Raw genomic sequence first — 22,582 nt, 5'->3', positions numbered from 1 at the left:
TAGTTAAATCATAATACCCATTGGGAAGAAACACAACTAGGCTGCAGAGACAACAAACAAAACTGGTCTGTGTCTGTGCAGAGACTGATAGTAAAACATCCAAGAAGGCACTTTCCCTGAACTAAACTGGATGTTCTACCGATGTGGGAAATGTAACTGTCTCACTACCCTCACTGATACATCTGGTGGGAACATGGAAGACGACCTTCTGGGTGGCTGCTCCCAGATTCCCCTCCTTGAGAATACAGACAGGTTCCCCACAATGTTCTCCTTCTGCTGGCAAGTGAAGATTTTTTAGTTTCACAAGACCTTTGGGAACCAACTCTTATGTAGACTGAGATTTTAATAATGTGCTGATTTGTCTATATTTGTTTTAATGAGTATGCTTCTAATGGTATACTTCTAAATTGCTTTCCATTCCATTGGCAGTCCATTATATTTTAATATTATTATATTATTTTAAACTGTTATTATATTTGAACTATATTATTATTATTATTATTAAACTTTATTTCTAAAGTGCTATAATTTTATGTTCTTGGTGATGTGAACTTAAGAGACAGAATTAGCTGGGAGGGTGGGAGCAGAACCTGCCGACCTTATAGGGATCTCATGGACTGTTTCCAGTCATAATAATCATAGTGATAGGTGCTCAAGAAGCTATTCCAAATGGACTGACGAAACCTCCGAATGAAATTGCTATAGGTAAGATCACAATAGCACAGTTTAAAAAAGTGACATTACTTTGAATCTGATAGAATCTGATGATGTACTATGGGTTCTTAGATAGAATTAGGATTGCCAGGAGAAATAAGAGACCAAGGCCTGTTACAGACTGCCAAAATAAAGCTGCTTCAGGTCTCTTTGGAGGTATGCTGTTTAAATGATGCCTGCATCCTAAGAATCCGGAAGCTGCACCAAAGCTGCACTCCAGTGCTTAGGAATGGAGTGTGGCTTTGGCGCGACCTCCGGACTCTTAGGACCCATGCATCATTTAAATAGCATACCTCCAAAGACACCCGAAGCAGCTTTATTTTGGCAGTCTGTAACAGGCCCAAGTGTTGCTGGTCATGCTGAAACACAACCATTATAGTAGAATTCAGAGGTCTAATCTTCACTACAGAAATAGTGCAAGTTGACATGGTTTTAACTGCCATGGCTCAGTCCTATGGAATGCTGGGATTTGTAGTTTTGTGAGATATTTAGCCTTTTCTGTCAGAGAGCTAGTGGCACTCCAAACTACAAACCCCAGGATTCTATAAAATTGAGGCATGGCAGTTAGTGATGTCAAACCAAATTATTTCTGCAGTGCAGAATGGACTAGAGACATAGTTGTGTTAATTTGAAAAATTTGGTATTTTTAGAATGTTTAGTATTATGAAGTGTGTGTGTTTTGTTGTTGTTGGCTGCCTTCAAGTCAATCTGAACTTGTGTGGATAAGACATCTCCAAGACTCCCTATTTTCTACTGTTCTGCTTAGGTCCTGTAAATTCATACCCATGACCTCTTTAATAGAGTCCATCCATCTAGTCCATCTGCTTTGGACTGCAGCTGAATTACCGCATGGTTGAATCCTTTTCTTTGGAAGAAGAAAGAAATGCACTTTGCATGTTGAAAATACTCAATTCTGCATGTAGCCAATCAGGAAGAAATGAATGCTAGTGTTAAGAACTGCCTTTTCTCCCCAGAATTTAGTAAACCAGTCTTCAGTTCAGTAAAACTTTATTTCAGAAAAAACTATAGGTGTTAGCAGAAAGACATCTGCAGACAGAAGTGCAATCATCTACATACATTGGCACAGTATTAACAATCCCTCTCTCCCAAAACTTCACAGGCTTCATCTTAATTCATCTCCATTTTCTCTTTCCCCACAAGCAGACTCAAAGAAAATACCTCCCCAAGTCATCTGCATATTGCTGTGATAGGCAACAAACATCTCTTTAATCCATCACCCATTCTTTACACTAGTACTATGCCTCCCATCATTCTCTTTAGACCTTAATATACTCTAACATTCATCTTTTTCTTCTGCACATCTAAAACACTAAAACACCCAGTTGAAGATACTTGTACATTATAACAATACCCATTGTATAGTAGAATATGCCATATTCAGACATCTAGCCTTGAACTTGTCCTTCTGAGGCTGCTGCCATACTGTAGAATCAGTTTGATACCACTTTAACTGTTATGGCTCCATCCTATGGAATCCTGAAAATCATAGTTTGTTGTGGCAACAAGTTCTCTGGCAGAGAAGGCTGTCTCACAAAATTACAAATCTCAGAATTCCAACGCATTGAGCCCTGGTAGTTAAAGCAGTATCCAACTGCATTAATTCTGAAATGTAGATGCAGCCCGAGAAGCTGTATTAACATATGGTGTAAGCTGTGTTGGGTACTAAATGGAAGAAAAGTGCGGAATTGGTTAATTAATTAGAAGATTCCAATTTCTTGCAAACTTGAGCAATGATGGTGGATTTTTTCACCCATATATACATTAGAAGGCCTGGCTTAACCTGTTCTGTAAAGAAAACTGACACCATGCAAACAAAAGCCTGTTTACCCACTTCTTTTTTGTAACTCCCTAATAAGTGACAAGCCACACACGCTTTGCACGTAAACCCATCCACATTCATGGCTTCACGTGAACAGACAAAGGTGGCACCAAGCCAATATCAACCTCTCTCTCTCTCTCTCTCATCTAAATGGATCTGATAATGTGTCAGTAGAACCTTTTGGGGGTTATTGGAGCCATGGATTTCCATAGAAATGCTTGGCTCTCCTGGAGACATGCTGAGTTGCAAGAGAGGAAGTTGCTGTGAAAAGGGCGAATTCCCTCTTTTCACAGAGCTATACGGTTAGGCTTTAAGTACGTGCAGCCTGACACAATCTGTAGGGAGCTGTGGAAGGCGTCCTGCCGCCTCCTACCTCCCTCGTGCCCCCAGCCTACATGTTCTTGTGCAAAGGCAGAGAGAATCTATTGTATATCCTTCACCGGATATGTAAGGTAAACGGCACCTTGGTTTGCTGAGGCCCTGTCTTTTCTGCCTCCCCATGGAGAGAGACACAGAGAGAGTACTTACACAATCTAAGTTCCCTTAGACCTGGTTTTTAATGAATAATCCAGGAGCACTTTATCTCATGCCTTACTGCAAACATAGATGATAGCAATCAACAGAAGTAGAACTAGTGCTCTACCGTGTAAGCCTGAGGTCCTTTCATACTACACTATTATAACACTTTGATTCCACTTTAACTATCCTGGCTCCATCGTATGGGATCTTGCCGGTTTGTAGTTTATAGAAAGCTACTTAGAATTCCCTGCCAGGGAGCTCTAGTGTCTAGCCAAACTACAGACCCCAGGATTCCATAGTAGCTAAAGTGGTATCAATGTGCTATAACTGCAGAATCATAAAATCATATAGAATCACAAGGGCCATCCAATCCAAACCCCTGCCACGCATGAACACACAAATTAAAAAAGTTCTCTGTGAGGGGCAGTTTTAATTGGTGAAGCAAAAGTCTATATTTTAGGTGTTTTGGAACTAGAGCATGAAAAATACATGAAGATTTGCCCATGTTTCAATAACAAATACATTTATTTAAACTGAATTTCTAAATTCAAATTGAAAAAAATTGTAACCTATGTATATTTAAAACCTAGATGCATGGCTCCTTGAATTCAGTGTGTCTTACTTCTGAGTAAATATGTTCAAAATAGGGCTCAGATTTATTTATTTTTTTGAAGAAAAAAATCAGAAATGTGTGTAGCTTTCATTTGTTTTTGTTGCTATGGTTGTCAGTTCTTGCTGCTGATAAAATTATTCATTCAAGATGAATACTGAGGATGTTTCCATGTAAGGAAATTAGGTGTTTCATATAGAACTCTTCCTTAATCACCACAGACAGGAGACCACATTCGGTAAGAGAAAGAGAGAGAGGACTAATTTGCCTAATGCCGTAGAGTTCTTTTTTTAAAGCTTGTTAGAATAATTTTTCCTCTTGGAATCCTCAGGCGTTTCCTCTACTTCCTCTCTTTAGGCTTTGTTTGGCTATGGATTTCAGGAAGAAATTCTTGACAAGCGCAAAGCCAGATCAACATTATAAGCAAGCAAAGCTGTCAGTTGTGGCATTGTTCTCATCAAGTTCCAGTGAAGCAGGGAGTGATCTGGAAGGTGCAACATCCAGCCTGTCTTTCATGCTGTACAGTCATAGCACTTTGATTTCACTTTAACTGTCATGGCTGCATCCTGTGGAATCCTAAGATTTCAGTTAGTCAGTAAGAGCCTTATCACACAAGAAAACAAAATTGAAAGAAAGCCAGAGAACAGGAGATGATTTTAAAACTGTGTCTTTTTTCTAGCTGGAAAAATATGTTTGGTCAAGGTAACGCTTTTACAACCATCTCCTGCGGGAAGAGAACTGAAGTGTTATGGCATCATGCAGGAAGGCTCAGAGAAAGCAGCTACTCTGGCTGTTTCTGCTTTGTTTTCTCACTCAATAAGGCAATCAATCAAACCATCACTTTATTTGTATTTCACCTCTTCCTCAAGAGCGAGACTCAGGGCATCTTACAGAATAAAAAGAAATGTAACCACATATAGCTAAAACGCAACCTCAAAAGCTGCATACAGTTAAAAACATCAAAGAAGTTAGATTAAAATAATGTTGAACTGTCTATAGAAGTAAAACCATATAAAATCTGAGTTTAAAAGCATAGACTGAAAATGGTATAGCACTAAAATAGAAAACCCAAAACAATCAGTTCCCAAATGCATGCTGGAATAGAAATGTCTAGGTATGCACTGGTCCATTCCACTTGCCTCTTCCCCCAGAATGCCATTGCCACCTATTTTTAGCCAGCTTAACATATTGTATGTATGCAGGTAAAGTGGAGAGCATAAGTAGAATCATAGAGATGGAAAAAACTGCAAGGGCCATTCAGTTCAACCCCCTGCAGAACAGTATCCCTTTGGTGGGAGGGTGATGTGTGAAAGAGCCAGCACAGATTCCTGGGTCTCAGCAGTCTGGATGGGGGTCTGGGGCCTGACTGTGATGCATATGTTTTGTTTTTCTTGGCAGCATCATTATTTGTAACTTCGTTTGGATACCAACCGTAAAATTGGTGAATTTAAACTAAAACAATTACATGCAAAATTTAAGCAAAAATAGGCACCCTGTGTAAAGCTGTTGAAATAGGACTCTTTGGGAAACTAGCCAAAGGAGGAAAGTTCTTCTAATCACCAGCTGTGCAAGGCTCCAGGCTGCTCCTTTGGGCTGGAGACTCTCCCCCAAAAAGAAGACTCCACCACATTCTTAAGCAACTATTTCACTGTTAAACAGCTCTTACCATCAGGAGGTTCTTCCAAATGTTGAGTTGAAATCGGGTAACAACAACTGAAGCTCTCCAATCTTCATTGTGGCAGCTCTGCCTCCCAACTTGTTTGCCCACCTACCTTCCTTACCATCAGGAGTGCAGTTGGAGTGTCCACTAGAAGCCCCACACACAGGGGGAGGAAATCAGGATTCTGGCATCTTTTGCCAGCCTATGGAGAGAAGCTGGCACTTTAAAGCCAGGAAGAACAGGGACAGCAGAACTGACACAAGCAGGTCCTTTCTACCTGACAGTGTGGAGTTGGCTTTCTCCTTTGCTGCTGCTATGGTCACCAAATTCCATTTGAAAGTATTCATATAGTTTTCTCTTAGGTGGCACAATAAACTGAGCTTGTAATGACTTGTGGATGTTTTTTTTTTTAAAGTCTAGTGTAACTACAGGAAAGCTACCACAACAGTAAGGCATCCGTAGATGAGAGCTGTCACCAGAACCTTTGGGCTCTGAAAGAAGGAGCACTTAGTCATGCAATTTTACATAGATGACCAGGCTGTACAATATATTTTAAACTTAGCTCTATCTAGCTGTTGGGATTTTATAGTTTATTGAACACAGATAATTGCACAATGCTGGATATTGTTTATATGTACAAAAGTCATATAACAAGGTTGGAGAAACTTTGGCCCTCTGGTTTTTTTCGACAAGAACTCCCACAACCCCTTACACACCAATAGCCAAGCCACCTGTAGCTGCATTCAAAAAGGCTGATGAAGCTTTTCTTAGATATAAACAGTCATAGCTGAGAACAAAACAAGGTCTGGAATGCACAGGTGAGCAATAATTTCATTAGACTAACTAGAATTCTACAAAGGTATTCAAGCTTTTGAATGTTATAGAACTCTTCATCAAATTAGGTGGTATAAAAATAAGGAAATATTTCTATGCCTCTTTCAATGTTCACTGTGTTTTACAATATTTGTCCCATTTGTTCTTACATCTACAAATGTGTCTTCATGACCTTTTGGAAGATCAGAAATTAGAAAGGTCATAGAATAATAGTCATAGGATCCTAGAGTTGGAAGCTACCCCAAGGGCCATTCAACCCCATTATTTCATGTAGGAAGACATAATCAAAGCCATCCAACCTCTGTTTAAAAACCTCCAAAAGAGACTCCACCACACTCCCAGGCAATCCATTCCCTGTTTTAAAAATTCCTGTTCTAAAAGCCATTTGGAATAAAAAGGGTTTTTATTCTGATGGAAGGACAAGGAGGGGGCCATTGTGGCCTCTCTGGTAAGGGAGTTCCAGAATCTAGAAGATGCCACTGAGAACGGAAGGCTCTCTCTTGTGTCCCCACCAACTATGCTTGTGATGGTGGTGGAACTGAGAGAAGGGCTTTTCCTGATGATCTCAGAGCTTGAGCCAGCTCACACAGGGAGATATGGTCTGCCCGATAGCCTGAGCCTAAGCCATATCAGGATTTATAGGTCATAACCAGCACTTTGAATTGTGCCCAGAAACAAACAGGCAGCCAGTGAAGCTGTTTCAACAGAGGTGTTTCAATTGTATGGTCTCTGTAACCTGCCCTAGGTAACAGTCTGGCATAAAGTGGACTTTGAAAGACCTTATTTTTAAAAAAATGCATTTTATTCTTTTAACTTGAGTTTTAAATTGTTTTAATGCCATGAATAATTTAATTCTATTTTAATCTTCACTTTTTGTAAGTTTTAATTTGTATAGTTCTTTTAAATTATGAGCTGCTTTGAATCCTAGCTTTGTGGTGAAAGTGGAATGATGTTATTGTTGTTGTGTGTCATATTATGACAACTCTAAAGTAAACCTATCATGAGGTTTTCTGAGGCTGAGAGTGTGACCCACCTGGTGGGTTTCCTTGGCCAAACAGGGAATCGAGCCCTGATCTCCAGAGTTGTAGTCCAGCACTCAAACCACTATGCCATGCTAGCGCTCTGAAAAGTGAGATACAAATAAATATATAATAGTTATAACTGTAATTGTTGCTACTACTACCACCACCTACTCCAGGGGTAGGCAACCTTTTTGAGCCGGGGGCCGGGTTGCTGTCCCTCAGACAACTGGGGGGCCGAAGCCAAAAAATAAATAATTAAATAATTTTTTTAAAAAAATTAAATATATAAATAAACCGGGACAAATGTAGGACAAAATTTTCAAATGGAGGACATGTGAAACCAATTTGTTAATGTTCATATAAATGCATGTTTCTGAGGCTTCTATAGACAATTGCCCCCCAAAGGCCCCGGCGGCAATCAGCAGCAGGACCAGGCTGGGGCCGGTCCCAAGGCTTCGTCGGGCCGGATCCGGCCCGCGGGCCGCAGGTAGCCTACCCCTGACCTACTCCATAAATGAGAGGGGAAAGGGATTAGTTCTACAGAAGTAATTATTTTTTAAAAAAACACAGTTATTTGCTATCTTCTAGAATCAACATGAAATATAGTTATTTACATGAAATAATAATACTGGCAGCATCATTACAGAAAAATGAAGATGCAGATACCCATTAGCCATAATTGCTGGATTTTCCCCTTTTCTCTGTCTGTCTGCCCTTTTCTTGGCCTATTCCTCAAAGCTTTCCAGAATTGGTGTGTGTGTGTGTGTGTGTGTGTGTGTGTGTGTGTGTGTGTGTGAGGCCTACTTTCATCTACTTTGGTTTTTGGAGCTGGGTGCAGTCGTGGTTGTCTTTATCTCTCCCCTCCCACCCCCCTGCTCCACAAGAGCGAGATTAAAGCTATTTGTTCCGGCCTTGTGTAAATGAAAATGAAAAGCAAAGCATGGAGAGCAAAATCCTCTCTGGGAAGTGCCACTTCAAGAGGTTAAAGGAAATGTGCATCTGGAACAAATATAACCCTCCCCGAACTTCCTCAATAACTCAGCCCTCTGAAGCTGGCTTTTGCCAGACAAAAGAGAATGTGGCTTGCCATCCAGTCTTTGAATGTGGCTCTGTTGTTTTCCCCCTCTGAGCCCACGGAATTTATATTAACCTCCAGCTTTCCATGTAGCTAGTAGGAGATCTCCCTTTGCTTTACTGGTAGGAGTCGGGTGGAATTTTTTCCAAGGGAGGGACTGTACCAAATACCATTAGGAAGGGACATGTTGTGTGTGTATGTGTGTTGTGCTTCGTGCTAGAAATGGTGGTAGTCAAACACACCAATTAGAAGATGTCAGTAATATGAGTTTTCTAAGGCATAGCCAAGTGTTGTCATCATCACCATCACTGTTCCTAGAAGAATATAAGGCACAGAATGTGCTCAACTTACATTAACATAATGCTATGGTCATTTTCATGTCCTATGCACTTCTCATTTTAATTCTTTTTTACTCTTGCCTACTCATACTTCAAAAGGAAAATTAGTAAGCATACAAGGCACAGAGTGGAGAACCTAGGAGAGTACATTTTAGGGGGCTACAGTTGCTATTAGGAACGTGCTGTAGCGGTTTGAGCGGTTGGACTATGACTCTGGAGATCAAGATTTAAATCCCCACTCAGCTATGTAAACTTATTGGGTGACCTTAGGCAAGTCACACTCTTTCAGCCTCAGAGGAGAGCAGAGACTAGGACCCGGAGCAATGGATGCAAGCTCCAGGAAAAGAGATTCCACCTCAACATTAGGAGGAACTTCCTGACAGTAAGGGCTGGTCAACAGTAGAACACTCTCCCTTGGAGGTCTTTAAACAGAGACTGGATGGCCATCTGTCAGGGATGCTTTGATTGAGATTTCCTGCATGGCAGGGGGTTAGACTGGATGGCCCTTGCGGTCTCTTCCAACTCTATGATTCTATTATCACCTGGTAGTTTGGCCAGAAAAGATCTCATATTGTTTCTCAATCTGTTCTTCATCTGAAAGCATTTGGGTGTGTGTCAGCATCTTCAGCATTCAACCACAGTATGCAGGTAGGCTCATATGGGAGTCCAAGTAGCAAAGACAATTTGTTGTTGTTAACTGATGTAAAGTTGACTTCAATTTATGGTGACCTCATGAATGAAAAGCCTCCACAACCCTATCATCAGCATCTTTACTCAGGTCTTAGAAAGGCTATGGCTTCCTTGACTGAGTCTATCCATCTGGGATGTGGTCTTACTCTTTTTCATCTGCCTTCTACCTTCCCAAGCATTATTGTCTTTTCTAATGATTCATGCCTTCTCATGATGTGTCCAAAGTACAATGGTATCAGTTTAGTCATCTTGGCTTCTAGGGAGAGCTGGCTTGATTCACTCTAGGACCCATTCATTTATCTTTTTAGCAGTCCACGGTATTTGCAGAACTCTTCTCCAGCACCTCAAAAGAGTAGATTTTCTTCCTATTAGCTTTCTTCGCTCTCCAGCTTTCACAGTCATACATAGGAATGGGAAATATGATGGTATGGACAATTATAATTTTAGTATTCTCATTCATCTTTATACTTCAGAAATTTATCTAGTTCCTTCATAGCTGCCCTTCCAGTCTTAATGCTGCATCTGCACTCTAGAAATAATATGTTTGTTGTGGCACCAACAACAAAGTACAGTCCTCAGAATTCCATAGCATTGAGCTATGGCGGTTAAAGTGGTGTCAAACAGGATTATTTCTACAGCGCATGTGCAGCCTAAGTCTTCTTATGATTTCTCGGCTGCAGTCTGTGCTCTGATTGATCATTGACCTACATATGGAAAATCCTGAACCATTTCAGTGTCTTTGTTATCTACTTTAAAGTTACATAAATTATCTATGGTCATTTTTAATGTCAACCTCTAAACCTGCCTTTGCACTTTCTGCATTGACTTTCTTCAATAATCTTTCCAGATCTTTGCTATTTCTTGCTAGTAGTATGTTGTTGTCTGCATCTCTTAAACTGTTGGTGTTCCTTCCTCCAGTGTTCATACATACTTCCTCCAATTCTAATCCTGCTTTATGTATAATATGTTCAAGTTAAACAAGGTGATAGTATGCAGCCTTGCCCGATCCCCTTGCCAGCTGGAAACCGTTCTGTTTCTCCATGTTCTCTCCTGACAGTAGCCTCTTGCCTGAATACAGGTTACTCAGCAGGACAATCAAATGTTGTAACACATCCACTTATTTAAGAGTAATCCATAGTTGTTCATGATTTAATCAATGAAAGCATTTGCTACAGTCTATAAAGCACAGGCTGATTTGTCTTAGAAATAATTTAGTGCACTCCATTATGCAGCCCATGGCGCGTTACAGACCGCCCAAAACGGGCGGTCTCGCGCCACTGCCTGTTGCTCCACGAGGGAGCCACAGCAGCCAAACCGCGTGGCTCCCTCGCGGAGCAAAAAGAAGCCCCAAAATGGCGCTTCTTCTTGTGCCCCGGATGGGACGCCGCGAGGCACTACTCGCGCACTCGCGGCGTCATATCCGGGTGCGACATGCGGACGCTATGCGGCCGGCCCGTAAAAATGGCGGTGCCCGTGTGTATAGGGCACCGCCATTTTTACGCCCCCGTCGCATGCTAGGGTTGAGGCCGGTGTGGACACTAGGTCCTCGGCCAACCCCTAGCACATGACGGGGGCGCCGCAAAGGCCCGTTTGTAATGGGCCCATGTTTGCAATATGGTCCCTAGTGTCTCTTCCTTTCCTGAACCCAGCTTAGACATCTGACATTTCTCACTCTATATATGGTCAAAATCTTTATCGTAGAATTTTGAGCATCACTTTGTTTGCATGGAAAATTGACAAATCAACAAAGACGAATCTAAATTAATTGATTTTTCAAACCTATCATTTATTTATTCAAAACCTTTTTAACCCCTCCCTTCTACCTTCAGTTGTAGAAGCCCAGAGAGTGGTTTTCATTTGTTGAGTAAATCAACATATTCTCTCCTTACAGGTTTAAAATGTCACAACAGAAAAGGAAGGGGGGGAAGGATGTGGAGGGAAAGGGGGTGAAACAAACTCCTGTACCAGTTTTTAAAGTAATCAAGTAACAGTTGTTAACGTCTTAAATCACCATTCTTATAATGACTACCTGGAATGGAGAAAGCTCACGAAGAAAAAATCTGTCTGAGTTCCCATGGAATGATCCTATTTCCCTTCTCTTTCTCCATCTAGATATAGAACTTTCACATACAGTCCAGGTGTATTTATTTTTAAAGTTGCAAGGAAGGGAAACTGAGCAGAAGACTACAGGCTTAGTTTTTAAGGGTTCCCCCTGCATGGCAATTTCCCAACTAATTGGACTGAAATGGAGATGCAAGCAACTTGTGTGTTTTCAGATTCTTAAACAAGATGCCAAGAGTTGCAGTGTGAGACCCGCTTGGGGTTTGTGCAAACTGAAATGTAATACACTTCGGAGGCTGGTGTGTGTACATTTACACATGTATAAGTAGCCCAGGCAAAAGTGCTTTATTGGCAGAGACTACGCAAGATGGATGATAAACTTTCTACTTTCTTGGTAGGATAGTTAGGATAACAGCATAGGTGGTTTTTTTGGCCTTCATTTGCTGCCAATCCTAGCCTCCTCAGGAAAGAGAATACCAGAGTTTGGGAGCAGCAATGGAGAATGCCCACCAAACATGCCTGTGAATGTGGTGAGATCAAGAGTGGTGCTTCCCCTGAAGAGTTTAGAGCCCAAGCAGGCTCATATGGGAAGATATGGTCCTTTGGGTGGCCTGAACCTCATTTTTGTAGCCTTGAACATCAGGAGCTTGCTTTTAAGGAAACACCCACCTTCTCATGCCCACTGGTCATGCTGGCAAGGGGAGTTTGGGAGCTGTACTCCTAAAATACCTTTTCCAGTCTCCAGATGAGACCATAGAATGCTTGCCTCCCTGGGAAATTGTATGATGGAGAGGCAGTCATATACAGTGGGCCCTTGGTATCCGCTGGGGTTTGGTTCCAGTACCTCGCATGGATATCAAAAATTGTTGATGCTCAAATCCCATTAAATACAATGGCTTAGTGAAATGACATGTGGAGAGATCTTGTATTACCTTTCAGACTAACTGAAAAAAAGAAACTGGCATCATGAGCTATCTCTGGCGGGATACAAACCGCCGCTTTGCGGCGTTCCCCCGCCGGCGCCATTTGCTCCGCGCGGGAGCCGCAGCATCCAAACCGCGCGGCTCCCGCGCGGAGCAAAAAAGAAGCTCCATTTCGGAGCTTCTTTCTGCGGCGCACGGATGACGTAGCGAAGCGCCAAGGGCGCATTCGCTACGTCATTAGCGCTGCGACACGTCTGGACGCTATGCGTCCAGTACGTAAAGATGGCGCCGGCCATGTAGAAGGGCCGGCGCCATCTTGTACGTATTGTATACGTACTAGGGTTAGGGGGGTGCGGAAGCACCGCCCCTTCCTAACCCTAGTACGTATACAATACGTACTGTATGGCGGTGTGTATCCCGCCATAGACTTCAATCTACTTCCTGAAGTCCACAAAAGCTCATGCTGCCAATTTCTTTCTTCCATTTAGTCTCAAAGGTGCTACAAGATCTCTCCACCTACTGATTCTGCAGACTAACATGGCTTTATCTTGAACGCCATTTTATAAAATGGCAAATTCAAGTTTTGCTTTTTAGAATTTATATCTGTTTGGAATATTTTCACCCATGGGTGGTTGAATCCATGGAGAAAGATTTCATGGATATAGAGGGCCGACTCTACTCACCAGGGATGACAACAACAACAACAACTACTACTACTATGCTTTATTTATATCCCACTTTCCTGACCCCCAAAAATTGGGGTTCAAAGTGGCTTACAGTTTTAAAAGCCAATACAATTAAAAACATACAGACATGAGCATTAAAATAGAATTAAATGATTACAGTATTAACACACATAATTCATTAAAAGAATAAAATGCAGTTTAAAAGATAGAAGTGCTTAAAAACAGTGCAACTAAGTCCAGTTAAACCCATTGTGGTTTCTAAGTAGTCACGTAGTCTGTGTTGCACTCAAAGAAACCTCCCGACCCTTTCCCAGTTTTCCTTTGTCTCTTTTGCCCCGTCCCCAGTGATTGTCTTGATGGTGTCCATTTTTAAAGTATACCCAATATTTTTCTGTATTCATTTTATTTCGGTTGTGCGGATGGGGCGGGTCCCAGATACTACAGTCTGTTTTTAAATGTGACCCCTACCAGAGGAAATGCATACAAATAAGCAGTAAACCCAAACAAAACTAAAATAACATCAGTTAAAACAATTACGGTCACATCCACTTGTAAGGTATTGTTCATTTCCCAGCCGTAACATGGGAAAAGTATTCTGGATTTCCTAGATCAGATTGTAACGTGATTTTTGCACAGACTGGCTGCTTCTTGCAACAAACTTGAGGTTTTCTTTTGTGAGTTATTTATATTCTTCCGAAAGTAATGTTATGCAACCTCTGCCGTTTTGAGCACACCAAGCAAACGGTGGCGACAGAAAGAGGTTGCAGGGACGGGACTACATCCTGGCGCCTGCGTTTTGGGTGAGGAAAAGCCCAGGCCTCATTCGTTTACTTTCTGATCAACATCTAAAGACCACATAGGACAGTCATTCTGGCCATGGACCCCAGAAGGCAGCAGGGAAATGTGACTTGAGCTTCCCCTATGACTCCCCCCCCCCCGCCCGATGGTCAGACATCACGGATTAGGATCACCAAGAATCCTGTGTATTTGAGCTCCCTGAGGAACTCCAAATCAGATATTTCCGAATGTATGGCCATATTTCTATTTACTTAATTGGATCTTATATTTTCTTCACGTTTCCTTGATAAGTCAATTTTATGCATTAAACAATTTTATAAAATTTCATTTGTTTATTATCAGTGTCTTCACACTGTTAATGCCTTTAGTTGGTGGCATTATTACAATTCAATGTAGTTTGTGTTTTTGCTGTTTTCTAAAAACCTGTATGCATATATGGAAAGTTCATAATGACCTGGCTGCCAGGCTTAAGCACCCTCACCTCTGAAATAGTTCCAAGGTCTTCAATTGTGGCTGCTAGATCTCCAGCTCAAGTATGGAGAACATCTGTATCGTTAGATGTTGCGGCCTACAAACTCTTACCATCCCCACCTAGCATGACTAGAAGGGATTATAAGAATTATTCTACAGAACATATGAATAGGGTTGCCATAACTGTCAAACTCCAAACCAGGACAAATGTAGGACAAAATTTAGGCCCAAACGTAGGACATATTTTTTAAATGGAGGATACACGAACAAGTAAAAAAATTAATAATTTTAAAAAGCATTAATATAAATGCATGTTTCTTAGGCATGCTCAAAATGGAGGAGAGGACATTTTGGCATTATTCCTAGACAGATGGCAGAAATGTACTTCCCTTTCTGGCCAACCCCCCTCCCCATTCCAAAACACACATGACAGCACATTTTTGGCATTTAACATGGCTTTATTGAACATGGCCTCTTGCATATTTCAGAGGCTTATTGCATAACCAAACCCTTTGGGTTTAACACTTAACATGGTTTAACATGGCTATGCATATTTAACATGTCAAAGTAGTTTAACAAGAAATGGATTTGCCCTCGGTTTCAGGTTTCTTACACCAACTGTACTTCTCCGAAGTGTGTACTGTACTTGGTCAAGGTACTTTGATTTTTCTTCACTGCTCATGAGTTTGTAAAAATCAGAGCAACTTACACTGGCCATACCTGAGAGGACTGCTGATATCAATATCATCATCATCATCATATTTGTCACAACAAGGCAGACTTGTTAGCACAAAAAATGCACAAAAAACACACGTTGGAAAGTCACACTCTCTCGCCTTCAGAAAGAGTGGGCGCATGCCTCAGAAGCTGGCTGATATCAATATCATCATCATCATTGTCAAAACAAGGCAGACTTGTCTTGGCATTAGAAGCATAAAAAATACACTTTGGAAAGTCACACTCTCTTGCCTTCAGAAAGAGTGGGCCCATGCCTTAGAGGCTTGCTGGTATCAATATCATCATCATCATCATCATCACCACCACCACCACCACCACCATCATTGTCACAACAAGGCAGACTTGTCTTGGCTTTCAAAGCATAAAAAATACACCAATCTGGATTAGATATGATTCATTGGAAATAAAAGTCCACAGAACATTAGCATTGAAGCAAAGGCAGCCCCTCGTGCCATTGCAAACTACATTTCCCAAGTCCAGGCATCCTTGTCATTTGAATCAAGACAGGCAGCCCCTTGAGCCACTGCCAACTACATTTCCCAAGTCCAGGCATCCTTAATATTTGAACCAAGACAGGCAGCCCTTTGTGCCTCTGCCAACTACATTTCCAAGTCCAGGCATCCTTAGCATTTGAACTAAGACAGGCAGCCCCTTGAGCTACTGCCAACTACATTTCCCAAGTCTAAGCATCCTTAGCATTTGAACCAAGACAGGCAGCCCTTTGAGCCACTGCCAACTACATTTCCCAAGTCCAGGCATTCCAGCCCCCCCCCCCCAGCCATTTCCTTTCTCCCATGAAGAACCTAAGGTTTTCTATATTTTTAATGAATAATAATAAATTTTAACCACATATCGTGGGAGCCTTGAAATGCAGTTTTTGTCAGCTTGATTATCATAAAGTCCATATTGTAAGTTGTCTGCACAAACCAAGTTTGCTTGGCTCCATGCAGAGAAGGTACTAATGGATGGTCTGCAAGTTCTGCCAACAACATCTTTAATGGCCAACAGCATCTTATGAAATCCTAGGTTTTGTAGTGTGGTAAAGCACATAAACTGCAGATCCCACAATTCCATAGGACTGAATGGTGGCAGTTAAAGTGGAATCATAGTGCTATAACTGTGTAGTATGAATGGACCCTTGCTTACTTACTGTCCTGTTGATGAGTGCAGGGTGTGGAAAAGGTTTGAGAATAAAACCTGATCTGGTAAAAGATTTTTTTTTAGTAACAGCATGACCAGCAAGTATTTCTAAGAGCTGAAAATTAAAATCAATAACTTTTCCAAGCTTTTCTATTTCTGACCTCATGAACTAGAAACATCATGCCATAGTTTCCATCATCATGTGTCAGCTCCACCCACCTCTCTCAGGTGTCTCTCATCAGAAGTGAAGAAGGAATCTTGTCTGTTCACACTTCTTCTGTCTAGCCCCCTCCTTGATGAAGGCATTTATCTCTGGTTTCCAGACATCTCTGGTTTCCCTTAGTCTGTGCTGAAATGAAATGCTCCCAAGGGAAATCCAAAAGACAGTACTCACTCCCGTCCTATCCCACAAGGATACCGTGGTGCCTTTTTCCTTATGACTTTTGGCATTAGCAACTGCATGATCTTTGCTGTGGGCAGGTAAGCTTTGGAGCCTCTTGTAAAACCTCAAGATATTTCAAGATATTTAGCAAGTAAACATTTGTTCTCAGTGCTACCTGATTTTCATCATCTCTTTTCCTAAATTCTGATGAACCTTACCAATGGGAGTTTCACCTTGACTGTTTAATTGGCACAGCCCTGCATGACAAATGGGTCTTTCCATGTGACATGGATGCTCAGAAGCAGTGTGGAGTAATGGATAGTGTTGGACTAGTTCTTGGGAGTTCCAGGATTTTGTGTCTATGGAGCCATGACCCCAGTCTTGACCTTTAACCTCTGCCTGCCAAGAAGAAGAGCCCTCCTCCCGACCACCATCTTGAGGGGAGAGAAGCAGAGTCATGACGTGTTATGTATTGTTAATCTGATATTGGAAACCGCTTTGATCGTCCACAGAAAAGCAGTATACAAATAAAGCTTATTATTATTATTATTAGTATTATTATTAACTGGTCATTCTCTCTCAGCATAAGATATCTCACAGGGGTATAATGATGATGAAGGAGACAGGAAGAGAGCATTCTATGCCACATTGATTTCATTGGATAGCTCATATAAAAAGGTCCAGAGGGACATAAGATAACAGCTTAGACCATATGTTGCTCAAAACGGTTGGGGGCCACCCCTCTCAAATTTTGAGCTTAAACTCAACCAGCTAAAATGCATGGTTTCCCACTCCTATCTCTTTATACTGAGGGGTTGAGGGTCCTTTGCCATTTGTAAGCTAATCTGTATATCGCCTTCTGGCTGACTGGACATCCAACTTATGACCAACCATAAAATCCAAACAGGCAGAGTTAAATGTGGAGTCTAAGGCTATACCCCTCTCTCTTCCATGCCAGCATTCTCTGAAGATGCCAGCCACAGCTGCTGGTGAAATGTCAGGAATAAACTCTTCTAGACCAAGGCCTCATAGCCCGAAAAACCCACAAAAAACAAGCAGAGTTAACATCAGCCCTCCACTTAAGCATTTTTAAGTATTGAAATCTCAGGATATGATGAGAGCATTGAAATCTCAAGATATTATGAGAGAATCGACAGGCTATTTAGGCTGTTTATTATATGCATTCATAGATATAGAGTAGTCCTTTGATATTCACTGGAATTTCATTTCAGGATACTCCCATGGATGCCAAAATTTGTAGGTGCTCATGTCCCATTATATACAGTGGTGTAATAAAATGGTGTGCCTCATATACAGTACAATGGCAAAATCAAGGTTTGCTTTTTGGAATTTATATTTTTGAGGTCTTTTTTTTTTCAAATAGTGGATGATTGAATCCTTGGATAAAGAAATCTGTGGATAAGGAAGGCTGGCTGTACAAATATGCCAATTTATAATGACCTGCTTGCCAGTCTTGAGCCTCCTTGCCTCAAAAAAGAGCCAGAGTCCCAGTTTACATTGTAAGCCCAGTGTTTACATTTTCTGTTTTTGTTTTTTTGCAAACTACACACAAATGAGATAGAAACTAGACACAAATGAGCATGCAAGCCTGTATCAGTAAGCTCCCCCTTGCTCAGACCATAAACTCCCCCTAGCATAGACTGTTCCCACAGATGACTGGCGGAAGGCGAAGCAGACAGCCCCATAGGAGCAGGCTCCAGCCGTGATCATTCTGGGACTGCGGTGACCGCATGGCCCACTTCCAAAATGGACCACCAGCTCAGGTCCGAAGCCACATGGCCAGGAGTGGAATATCGCCACTCCTTTTTACTTGAGTCATTTGGACTGGAGCATGACATCAGAGCAGCTTCCAGCCTCTTTCGGGGTCATCCATCATTTGAATGCTACACCACCAAAGCATCCAGAAGCTGCCTTATTCGGCTCATGTGTTTCGTGCCTGGGAGAATTTGCTAAGCGCCTCTCCCTCCAATAAAGAGTTCCTGACACCCCAATGCTGTAGTAATTTGATAGCAGAAAACCACGAGTTAAGTTTTACAGTGAAACTTTACAGGCTTTCAGGTCAGTTGGCACTCTGCTGCTGCAGACCTCTGGCAAAGAAGGACATCTACATATCATTCAGAATCATGCCCATCCATTACCCTTGATAAAATACCACCATATTTGTTGTGTGTGTGTGCATGTGTGTGCACATTCTAAATACAGAGTGAAACAAGTATTTTAATAGCATGTTCCCAGTAGTGCCCTGTTCAAAACGTCCACAGCCTGGTTGCCAAATCATTGTTTGGTTAAATGTTCCATAGTTCTCCTGCTCCCTCTTTCTCCTTCCCCCTTAGTGCCCTCTCCTTTCCATGCCCTGTGGCAACTATAGTTTGCTGTGTGGCATCCAAACAGGGCAAGTTATGGTTGGCACCAACCAAGAATTGCCTCCAAGCAGTCATCATTTGCAAAGCCCATTTTAAATCATGGTTTTCAGTGGGATGTATGCCCTGTTCTTCTAGCAGTGATTCATTTGCTCTGTGGCAGGAAAGGCTCCCCTAGGGATGCTGAGAATGGATTGTTATGGATATCTGAAGAATGGTTTTTGCAGAGCTTCTTTTACGGCCAGTCTGGAAAGCACTATGTTGCATAAATAAAAGACTTTTACTGCCTGTAGTGGTTGCGACAGCTTTGTAGTTCTAAGAAAATAAATAATACTTTGCAATTATTAGAGAGCATCTCCTCTTCCAAGAACCACAGAGCTCTTTACACAAACTAATGAGGCCCCAAAACATCTCAGAGAGGGCTAGACATACCATAACACCTATTCCCTGAGGCTCAAACAGAATCAGGCAGACAGAGAAATTCCAGCACAGCCGAAGCCTACAGGGCTAAACCAAGTGCCTGAATCCATATTCAAAGAGCCTGGAAACCCAACGGTGAACCTCTTGATTCTGAAAGGAATGAATTTATGTCTGCTCAGCAGATTTGCATATATTTATATTCTCTTCCCTCCACACTCCATAGATTGTCATTGTGGAGAGAGGAAGATTGGCATGGAAAGTTGGAACTACAAAAAGATGTAGGGGACAGGAGCCAAGGTCTGAAAAGTATAGAGAGGAGATTTCAGATTTATTATGTAAAACCAGCTAGTACGTTTAAGAAGTACATAGACTGACACCAAACCACTACAGCACTGGCAACTATTATTTAGTCTTAATGGAGGGATTTACTTCGCCTCATTTTAAGATTCTGCCTCATTGCTTTCCTCTGGAAGCACTCAGTCAGAGATGGAGAGACTCACATAAATCTTTCTCTTATCCAGGGCTGCCATTATGCATCTTGCCTTAAAAGGCCTCAAGGAGATCTTTACATCTCTAATTCTGTCATCCAAGATGGCACAGCAGGTGTATATACACCGTAGGAATAATGTAGTTTGACAACACTTTAACTGCCATGACTCCATTCTACAGAATCCTGGAATTGGTAGTTTTGTGAGGCACCAGCACTGTGGCAGAGAAGGCAAAAGACCTTGTAAAACTACAGACCCTAGGATTCCATAGTACTAGAAGTGATTCAAACTTCATTATTTCTACAGTGTGAATACAGCTTAAATTTAATTACATGTATACCTCTGTTGTGTGCAGGTATGTTCCTGGCTATTACCTCTTTAACAAAGAAGAAAAAAATGGTACCAGAGGCAGAAATAACATAGAAAGCAAAGTTTCCTTTATCAGATTAATTAGTTGTGTAGTTTGTATAAGTAGTTTTCCATATTTGCTGTTTTACAATATTAATTTTTTGGAGGATTTGGTTCCAGGACCTCCTGTGAATACCAAAATCAGTGGATGGTCAAGTCCCATTAAATACCCTGGCATAGTAATAACAATAATAATAATATGTTTTATTTATAAACCGCTATTCCAAATAGATCATAGCGGTGTACAAGAAAATTATATAACAGTATAAGAAAAATCTACAATTCAGATACACTGTATCTTCAGGCCAGCCCCTGATGACGCTGGGCCGGCCTGCTCTCTCCCTCAACGGCCGAAAGATGACAGTTATGGAGGGAGGGCGCTCAGTCTTCAGGCCAGTAAAATGGTGTCCCTTACGTAAAATGGCAAGATCAAGGTTTCCTTTTTGGAATTTATAATTTCTGGAATATTTTCAAGCTGGTTATGAAGGATACGAGGATATGGAGGGCCAATATCGAGAGCCGACTGTATGTTTATAGGAAGTTACCTGTGAAACTGATGATTATTACCAGAGTTGGGATCACAGCTTGGAAAAATAATTTTTCCATGCTTTGGTGGGAATCATAGAATCATAGAGTTGGAAGAGACCACTAGGGCCATCCAGTCCAACCCCCTGCCATGCAGGAAATCCAAATCAAAGCATCCCTGACAAATGGCCATCCAGCCTCTGTTTAAAGACCTCCAAGGAAGGAGACTCTATCACCCTCCGAGGGAGTGCATTCCACTGTCGGACAGCCCTTACTGTCAGGAAGTTCTTCCTAATGTTGAGGTGGAATCTCTCTTCTTGTAGCTTGCATCCATTGTTCCGGGTCCTGTTCTCTGGAGCAGCAGAAAACAAGCTTGCTCCCTCCTCAATATGACATCCCTTCGAATATTTAAACAGGGCTATCATATCACCTCTTAACCTTCTCTGCTCCAGGCTAAACATCCCCAGCTTCCTAAGACATTCCTCATAGGACATGGTTTCCAGACCCTTCACCATTTTGGTCACCCTCCTTTGGACATGCTCCAGTTTCTCAACATCCTTTTTAAATTGTGAGGATACAGGGCAGGACAGAGACCAGTTAACCAGTGGCAGTAATGTTTATTTTTTCCATTTAAAAGTAAAGAAAGATTGAATTAGTTCAATAAACACTTAAAAACAACATGTAATAAAAGATACACCATATTATACAAACAATGTTAAACATACAGTATCCTATGTTACCGAAAATTTATTTATTGAATATGACTGCATTTTTGGGAAAAGATAATGAAAAAAAAAATACTGGAGAATTATGCTTTACCTCAAAACAGCTGCTAGAATACTGCTAGCAAAAAATTGGAAGACTAAGATAATACCTGACATAGAGGAATGGTTACAAAAAGTACTGGACTTAAAGAATATGGATGCGTTGACATTGATATTAAAAAACAAAAAAGAAGAGGTGGATGATTGGACGATTATAGATGACTTTTTGAAAAAATACTGGCATTTAAACGGAAAGCTATAATATGATAATTACATTACATGAGTGAAAAAGAAATCTAGAAGGGTGATAACATAAATAAATAGGATAATGAGTTATGATGGATTACATAAATAAGAGAAATGAAAGCAAGGATGGATTATATGTGGTATAGGTGATTGTAATTGGGACAACAGATAATAAGATGTAATAGAGATACACCAGATTTGTTGGAATTTCAATGTATGTTGTTTTGAATCAATAAAAAATAAATAAATAAAAACAACCTGTAATTTCTACAGTTTATCCTATTGCTTTAATAACTTTCATTGACAGCCTGCTTAGAGGCTTTAAGCTGTCGCCATTTGTCTTGAGTCAAATCCCACTGAACACATTGTGACTTACTCCTGAATAGACATGTATGAGCTTGAGCTATTTATTAATTATTCTTTTCTCCCTTCTGTTCCATTGTAAAAAGTTTTAGCCTAAACATTTTCCTACTAAGTGCTGTCTGTCTATAAATTATATTGGGGTGGGGGGGTCATTTCCAGAATTCTGAAAGAGTTGTCTTCTTTAATGTTTTGACTTTACAACTGTTTAACTGGACTTACAACTTCAAAAGTTCCAGGCTGGATCTAAGATGGGGCTTCTGTAACTTTCTTCCTTAACAGATCTTGGAGCAGAATGAGGTACTCCAAGCAGGATGAAGAACTTCAAGCAGGATGAAGGTACCTGTCTTCCCTCACCTTCCAAATCACAACTTTCAGTCACAACAATCCTCTCCCAATATGGCTATAGCTTACCAATGAAGGCAGAGGGAGGGGGCCCAGCTCTATTCTTATCACTGGATGGCTTTGGCTGAAACCTGGAATTTGGAA

The 22,582-nt window shown here is 41.2% G+C and overlaps 1 protein-coding gene across 4 annotated transcripts in view; it reads left to right on the top strand.

The window, feature by feature from the left end:
- The window catches only part of CTIF (cap binding complex dependent translation initiation factor), a 212,212-nt gene that overhangs the window by 101,849 nt on the left and 87,781 nt on the right, over nucleotides 1-22,582 (top strand). The window lies entirely within an intron of this gene.

Source organism: Sceloporus undulatus, chromosome 2, assembly GCF_019175285.1.
Source record: "Sceloporus undulatus isolate JIND9_A2432 ecotype Alabama chromosome 2, SceUnd_v1.1, whole genome shotgun sequence".
NCBI lineage: Eukaryota > Metazoa > Chordata > Lepidosauria > Squamata > Phrynosomatidae > Sceloporus > Sceloporus undulatus.
This window is presented reverse-complemented; position numbering and strand designations above follow the sequence as displayed.